The following is an 8,299-nucleotide window of genomic DNA, read 5'->3' as shown; positions in this document are numbered from 1 at the left end:
AAATAGATAGTGTATTGTAGCACACCTAAACATTTAGAGACTAGTACTCCCCAAGGCTACAGTCCCGATATTACAAATTCAAAGAGTGGAGCTGCACTGGGTTACAGGGTGCCAGAGCTGAAGTCTCACTCCTCACTGTTCTCCTTGGATGTGAGATGCTTCCTGGTGGGGACGAGTGCTTTTTGGTTTCAATGCTTAGGTCAGCAAGTTTAGTACAAAACTAGCCTTTGGTTACTCCAAATTACAGTCCAGATGATTTTACTTTCTATACTTGAGCATGTGAAAAAATACAGGGCCCTTTGATCAAAGGGAAAGATTCCTATTATGAATCAAGAGGTTAATCTACATGGATGCAGGAGGCATTTTAAAATACTATGCATGTTTTAAACTCTCTGAATGGTTTCTAAACCTAGCCTAAGTACATCAGGAGCCATGGAGCTGAGCCCAAGAAGGAGCTTTCTAAGGGCCTAAGAATTTTCAACCTTGGAGAAGCCAGATTCTAGACTCTCTTCTTTGTCTGCTGTGTCTTCCTTCTCCCACTCGTTGATGTATTCTTGGCTGCTATAAACAATGCTGCTGGAAGTTGACGGCTGGGAGTAGTCCTCACTCTCTTGCGACTGGGAGTATATATCTCTTTATCGTTGTTCTCCTCAGTGCAGGACTCCTTAGAGTCATTCGCTGTAGCTTTTTTCCCATCAGACACATTTAAGCCTTTTGTCTCCAGTTTGGCTTCTTCAGAGGTGTCCTCTTATCTTCTGGAAGCCAGTTCTCACGCAGGGTCCAACATCTGTTGCAGTGGGATGAAAGGGGAGGATTCATTTCATTGCAGGAGGTACATTTCCAACAGTGAGCTAAGGAGATTTCAGGATCTCCTTCAAAGGAGTCTACATCACTTTCTCCTGACTGATACACTGTGACTCGATAGGCCTCGTCATCCTCATCTGAGAGCTGCTGCCCTCCTTCACTCAGGCTGTAATCTTCTGAGTCAAGAGACTCAACCCCAAATTCTAAACTTAATTCTGATCCAACCAATCGCCCGAGTGTTCACTTACACCGTCATCAAGATCCTGATATAGGTATCTTTTTGCACTCCAACAGACTTTAACAACTTCAGAAACAATGGTTTTGGTCTAACGAGAATCTCGTGTTCCGAAGCTGGAATCTGTGAGGTGCTTTCAGCACCATCAGTAGACACAGACATGGTGCTATTGCACATTGGCCTTGATCAACGCAGGAGAGGCTCCATCGTCGCCAGGAGGTCCCAGGTGCCCCTCTGTGCTCGCCAGCACACAGTTGCAGTGGGAGCAAGGGCTGTCTCTGACTCTTTTATTGGCTTTTGGGACCCTGCACCTAACACTGGGTCACCTTGTCCAGTCTTAATACAAGGGGAGGTACCTAGCATTACTGCAACTGGATATGCCGTATCTTCTTGATACTCTGGGGAAACAGCAGTTTTCTGGATAGAATCAGAGGAGGAGTGTATGGGTGGCAGAAAGAAGGTGGGGAAGGACTGGGAGGAGAGAAAGGAGGGAAACTGCAGTCAGGGTGATAAATAAATAAATAGATGAATAAATAAATAAAACTCTGAAAACAAGAAATACAAATGACTAACAAACACTTTAAAATTATTAAATTGGCAGTTGATGGTTGCTGGAAGACAGAGTCAGTTTTCTTCGGGGATGTAACACCTGAGAAACAAAAAAACTATAAATGATGGTATAGATCCTAGGATGCTATATGCTACTATAGAGACTATAAACTAGTGAAGCCACTTCGGAAATGTGTCTGGAGGTTGCTTTAAAAAGCTGACTGAGCAAGTCTTGGAGACCAAGCTAGGAAGCAGCATTTCTCCACTGTCTCTGCTTTGGTTTCTGCCTCTAGGTTCTTGCCTTGACATTCTGACTCGACTTCCCTATGTAAGCATTGCAGCTCAGATGGAAAGGGATTCTGGCAGTCAGGAGCCAAGAAGTACCACAAAATCACCATAAGCACAGCAGCTTGAAGCCCTCCTGCGAGGAAAAGTTTCGCAATGTAACAGCTCTGCTCCAGCAGGGGAGGGTTTCCCCAGTGTAACAGCTCTACTCCTGCAGTAGAGTAAGGGTTTCCCCAGCAAAAGCATGAAAAGAAAACACGCCGTTACACTTCTGCTTTGTTCCTTCTCTGTTCTACTCCATTCAGGCAATAGATGGTCTGTCCTCACCCAAACCACATTCAAGAGATCTATTGGCAGGGGAGAATCCAGGAGGTGACTGCCCCCTCCAGGGTGGAAAAGAACAGAGATTTTCAGGATGGGGACTGGTCAGATTTGAATCCCTGAGCTTGGACAAGCTCAGATATTGGCTGGTTTCATGTTCACGTATTGTTTGGTTTTTGTGCTGAGTTTGGTCAGAGAAAGAGTTTGTTTATTTGGCTCTGGCTTCTGTGCCAAAGTGGGTTTCTTTCACTGGTCCTTTTTAGCCTTTTGGCTCTTGCTTTAGGGCCAGGGTCTGTTTCTTTCACTGGCTCTGATTCCAGGGACAAGGTGGGTTGCTGTGGCACTGGTTTTCAGGGCCAGGGTGCATTTCTTTGGTTCTGGTTTCAGGGACAAAGTGTGTTTCTTTGGCTCTGCTCAGGGTGTGTTTCTTTGACTGGCCCTTTTTCCCTACAGCTAAGACAGACACTAATATAAAAAATTCTCTAAGCATAGCAGGAAAGATGGAAAGGGATCCTGGCAGTCTGGAGCCCAGGAATACCACACAGTCACCCTAAGCACAGCAGCTTCCAGCCCTGCTCCAGGGAAAGGTTTCCCAATGTAACAGCTCTGCTCCAGCAGGGGAGGGTTTCCCCAGTAAAGTGGTTACAGTTCTGCCCAGGTCCCTGGGAGTTTAACAACTCAGCTCTGCTTGGGAGGTTTCCCCAGACACATGAAAAATAAAAAAATGTTACACTTCTGCTCTGCTCCAGCAAAAGTTGTTCCTTCTCTGTTCTGCTCCATTTTTGGTTTCATCTCACCCAAACTGCATTCAAGAGATTTATTGGGAGGGAAGAATCAAGGAAGGTGCTGTTTTTGCCAGGGAGGAAAAAGGCAGCTTCCAACTTAACAAGCAAAGGGCCGATAGAGGACTTCTTAGGATCACAGTTTCTCAAAGGGTAGATATTTTCACGGTGGCAATTCATCGGATTCGAATCCCTGAGCTTGGACAAGCTCAGAGATTGTCTGGGTTTCATGCTCAGGGAATGGTTGGTTTTTGTCATGAGTTGGTCAGGGGTAGAGTATTTCTTTGGTTCTGGTTTCTGGGCCAGGATGTGTTTCTTTGGCTTGCCCTTTTCCCCTACACCTTAATGATAGACATTTAACATCTGTGGTTACATGAAGACTTTCATCTTCAATGCTTTCGTTCATGGTGTTTCTTACAGCAATATAAAGCAAACTAACACCAACAGAAAGTTATGAGCAAATTCAACAGTGTTACAAAATAAAGTTCTATCAGTTTCCCACCAGAATTGTCATTTTTACTTAGTTCACCTGATGATTTGATGCATTAAAAGTTTTAAAAAGATGCCTTTCAAGCTTCAGCCATTTAAAACACCTTACCAAAGCCTTGGTCATTTGGATTGCTATCATGCCAATACTGCACCTGTGGGCACATTTTCTTGCCAGACAGGCCAATATTGCAATTTGTAAGGTCTGGCACTGAATAAGACCATTAGAGATTTTTGTCCCCCAGTTACCCTATATAGCACCTTCTGGTATAATGTAAGTTAGCTAGCAGGGAGAGACTTTTCCAGTCAGTTGAAGTCAATTTATCTATGTCCTGCATTAAAAGTGAGTGGTGTTGCGGGTGGCTGATAGCTTTTTGCTTGCTTTTGGAAGAACGGTGATTCTCAAAAAAAAACCTTAAACGTTTGAATTTTAAACTAATATTGGCAGCCCAATAAAACTTCAAATGCATTTTAAAAAAGTGAGTGGTGTTTCCTTGTATCTAGTTATGTGGGCAACCAAGATCAATTGCAATAGCCTATATTTTTTAGGGGCATCCCTGTCCTGATTCATAGGAAGATATCTCATGCATTTCATGAAGATCATCATAATATGTGTAGATTTGCCTTGGTCATACTATCTGTGTCCCTGAATCATATGCTATAATAATGGCTCCCAAAGGAAGTAAATTAGCCACTTACTATTGTGGGACAGTTGGAAATGACCACTGTAGCTAGTATCCCTATGGTGACAGTGGCCAAGAGTTTATGAGTCTCAGCCCACAAGCCTTTATATCTCACTGGAGAGTGGCACCAGCTAGAGATCTTTTCTTACCCATGAGATATTTAACTAACCACCATAAAAACACTACAGTGAAGTGAGGCCAAAAGAGGCAAGGAGAGAGTTCCCTGCCTGGGCCGCTAAAATATTATGTCAGGAAGGATAATCCAAGATGTGCAAGTAAAAGAGTTTACTAGACTACAACTGAAGAAAAAGTTTGAAAACAGAATAGGCACTGTTGATACAAATACACTGGGAAAATTCTGAGAGGGAGAAAAACGAATGCATGAAAGAATGACACTGATAAGAGGAAACAGTACTTTTATAGCATTTATGGAATGTTAGAAACCATGCACAAGAGTATATCAGCCAAAGTTCCAGCATGAATTGGAGGAGTTGCCTCAGAGGCCCCACCCCCAGCTGAGGATCTATGGCAGTTGATGACTACTGGCAGTGGAACAGTCAGTTTTCTTCAGGAATGTGGCCCCTAATAGATTGTTCATGCACCCGTGGATGGCACTACAACTATGTGTGTATGGGCAGTGCTAATTTGACTCAGTGAGTTATAAAAAAGCAGAACATACAATTGGGAGGAGGATGCAGTAAGGTTGGTATCTATTAAGAGTTGCAGTAGGGAGTGGGAGGCACTTCAAATTATATTTTATTCGTGCATGAAATCCTCAAAGAATAAATTTAAAGTATTTTTAAGGAAGACACTTGACCTTGTCTTCTGGTCCATTTGCATAGTTTAATTTGAGTAGATAAAGCATGTGCAGCTCACTATCCTCTTAGGTAGTGAGTTTTATTACACCATTTGATTGATCTTTCCCTGAGACTGGCTATTGAAGAGGATCACTGGGAGTTAGGCTGTGATTATTTGTGTAGGACATTACAAATCACTGGATCAGCCTTCAGGCAGCTAGGGTCTGAATGTGAGAAAGTGAGGGTTTTTGTTCTGTACTTTTTGGCATTTTGTCCTGGGCCTTTTTTTCTCTGTATAAAGATAACTACATTTTCTTCCGAGGGAAGTCAGTATTTTCAATAGATCTTTTTACCTCCAGAGCTCTCCTTGGGATCAGAAGAGGCTTTTGTTTGACTTGTGTTATGACACAGCTCTTTCTCACTCCTGCCTCCTTTGCCCCCTTACCAGGGAAGACACTATATGCATAAAATATCAATTAGAGTGCCAGATATATATATATATATAGTATAAAGTGTCCAGTGATACAATTGCTCTACCGCTTATTGCAGTTTTGAATCTTAGAACATGAAGAACGGGGAGTTGTGGCCCGCATCCTTTGCTACACTGCCGTTGAATGGAGAACTAGCTCAGGACTACTACTGAGTGATTTTATAGTAGACAGCACTTCATCAAGGCCACGAAGCACTCATCTTGGAGGCCTGAAGAGTAGGAATAGGGAGATTCTGCACATCACACACTACCTTTATTCTTTCATGAAATGCTAAAGACAACCTTTATGTAGGGGAGAAATTCATAGTATACCCAGTTTTCTGGACTGGTCAGAATATTTTTTTAACAAAACACAGGATTTGAACCAAAGCTTGAAAGAGAAGCAGTTTTATGTAGGAAGACAGGAGACAGGAGAGATTTCATAGGAGTGAAAAGGTCTGGCTTACTTACCACAAAGTCCCAAGTCAGCAATGCTCACAGCTAGCGAGACAACAAAGCACTTTCCAAACACTCCATAGCAACTACCCATCATTATTCAGAGCAGGCTTATCTATGCAGCTTCTGTAACATAAAGTAAGGCTCAGGAGAGAAAAGGTCATCCTCCCTTATCTCAGCTGTCAGTCCTAAGCAAACAAATGGGGCCCAGGCAGCCAAGAGCACATCCATGCACACAGCTGTTTGGAACAGAGCCTACACCCAGTTTCTCTTCACCAGAAGCATGACTCTCAGAACTAATGGTCTGGATAGCCATTATTCACTACTGGTTGCAGAATATGCTTCCTGCCCACACTTCACAACAACTGGAAGGTCCTGTTCTCCTAGGAGAATGTTGAGGCTTGGGCATAATCTAGTCATTTACCTAGTGTACTAAATTCAGTAAGAGGCACAACTGGCAAGCCCAGACAGCATCCAATCCTAAACCTGTGCCCTTAATTACTCTTTTTTTTTGGTTTTACGAGACAGGGCTTCTCTGTATTGTTTTGGAGGCTGTCGGTCCAGCCTGGCCTCGAACTCACAGAGATCCGCCTGCCTCTGCCTCCCGAATGCTGGTATTAAAGGCATGCGCCACCACCGCCCGGCTCTTAATTACTCTTAATATAGTAGAGTCCAGTCTCACTGGCTCATATCAGTCATAGAATTCAAACGGACACTCTTCTCTCCATTAATACAACTTAATTTCAACATTTGTCTCAAGGAAAGAAAGGCACCCACAGTGATAGAGACTATGTCTTGAGCAAGATATCAAGAGTAAATACTCTCTCTTCTCTACCAACCATTGTGATCTGCAAATCCTCAATCCACGGAAGTGTGACTAGACTTTATGATTTTACCAATTTGGTCCTACCGGATTATGCATAGCCCTCTTTTCACTCCTGAACGTGTTCACAATTTTTGGATAAGATGGTTAGCCCCTTATGAAGAGGCAAAGAAGAATTACACATTAGGTTATCTGAGTGTGCTGCATAATGATCTGCAGCTCCCTCAGGTGAGGAGGGAGTTGCTTCAACCAAGTGCGGTTGGATTCTGACTTCTCTGAGTAGACAGTCTCTTTTAAAGAAAGGAATAAAGAGTTGTAAAAGGAAATGGCTCTGTAAGAAAGCACATTTGAAACCAAGACTGATAACAACTAGATCCCCAGGACTCACGTGATGGAAAGAGAGAATCAATTCTAACCTTGTCCTTGACACTTATGCGGTAGCATGTGTCCCCACACATACACGTGTACATAAGATAAAGACAATGTAAAAAGGAAAGAATGATGATAGTTGGAAGGTGATTTTTAAGGGATTCCAAGGGAAATTCAACTTGTTTGAACTAAAGTGGTCCAGGACCACAGGTGGAAGAATGCTTGGAAATCAGAGACTACTGCAATTGAGAGCATGCAGGGTTGAACTCTGTGGAGTCCACAATAATTAGCCACCTATCCTGCTTTTTCTGTTGCATAACTCTTGTCCCATATTCTCTGCAGTTATGAGAAGGACAGATGGATAAAAGCTCAGACAAGGCCCCAGCTGTGTCAACAGCTGTGTTAACATAGCTACAGTGTTGTATAAACAAGCTTTACACCCCCATTATCATTCCTGACCCCCTTAATCGGGCTTTTGCCTTTAAAAGTGGCTACCCTCTCTGTTCAGAGTCACAGTGTCAGTACCTGACCTACCTGTGGTCCTGACTAGTTAGAAGTTCTAGTATCCCATGATGATAGAATAAAGTTGCCTCTGCTCAACTAATTTTGGGGGCCTTGTTCTCAATATTTGTGTGACTCTCAAACCCAACAAATACAACTTGTCCTCTTGGATCATATGTGCCTCATGTGTTAGAAGAAAAACGGAAAAAGAGGTCCCTATTTGGTCTATGCCACAGTCCAGTATCTTACAGGAAAAGGGCCTAGCTAAGTCTTGGGTTTTGGATGATTCTGGGAAATGGACGTTTTCCAGGTTCTTGGCCTCTTACTCAAACAATTGAAATAAAGGCTAACCGGATACCAAAAAAGGAAACTTTTCTCAAAGAAAAGTAACAGAACAGGCCAAGTACATTGACAAGAGTGACAGCAGACCACATGAGTGAAAGCAGTCAAGGGACCTAATTAATGATTTAGGGTCCCTTTTATGGGTTCATGAGAAAGAACATGGTTGCTAAAGGGTATAGTTTTGGTGGTTCTGTTTTGAGTGAATGATTCAAGTTTTGTAAGTATTTATTGTCCATATCTGTTCTATAATGAATCTGATTTTGATAATGTGCGCACCCAATTATGCATAATAATAATACTAGTGAATTTTCTCTAAAAGTTCACTTGGGGGACACAGGTTGTTTTATTGCATATGCACCCAAAACCAGTCTTGGTGAGATCATCTGCATTTGTACCT

General features: G+C 42.7%; 1 pseudogene; it reads right to left on the bottom strand.

The window, feature by feature from the left end:
* Window positions 1–467: 467 nt before the first annotated feature.
* On the bottom strand, window positions 468–1,216 carry LOC101829987 (annotated as a pseudogene).
* Window positions 1,217–8,299: the final 7,083 nt, after the last annotated feature.

Source organism: Mesocricetus auratus, unplaced genomic scaffold (genome assembly GCF_017639785.1).
Source record: "Mesocricetus auratus isolate SY011 unplaced genomic scaffold, BCM_Maur_2.0 Super-Scaffold_100003, whole genome shotgun sequence".
Classification (NCBI taxonomy): domain Eukaryota; kingdom Metazoa; phylum Chordata; class Mammalia; order Rodentia; family Cricetidae; genus Mesocricetus; species Mesocricetus auratus.
This window is presented reverse-complemented; position numbering and strand designations above follow the sequence as displayed.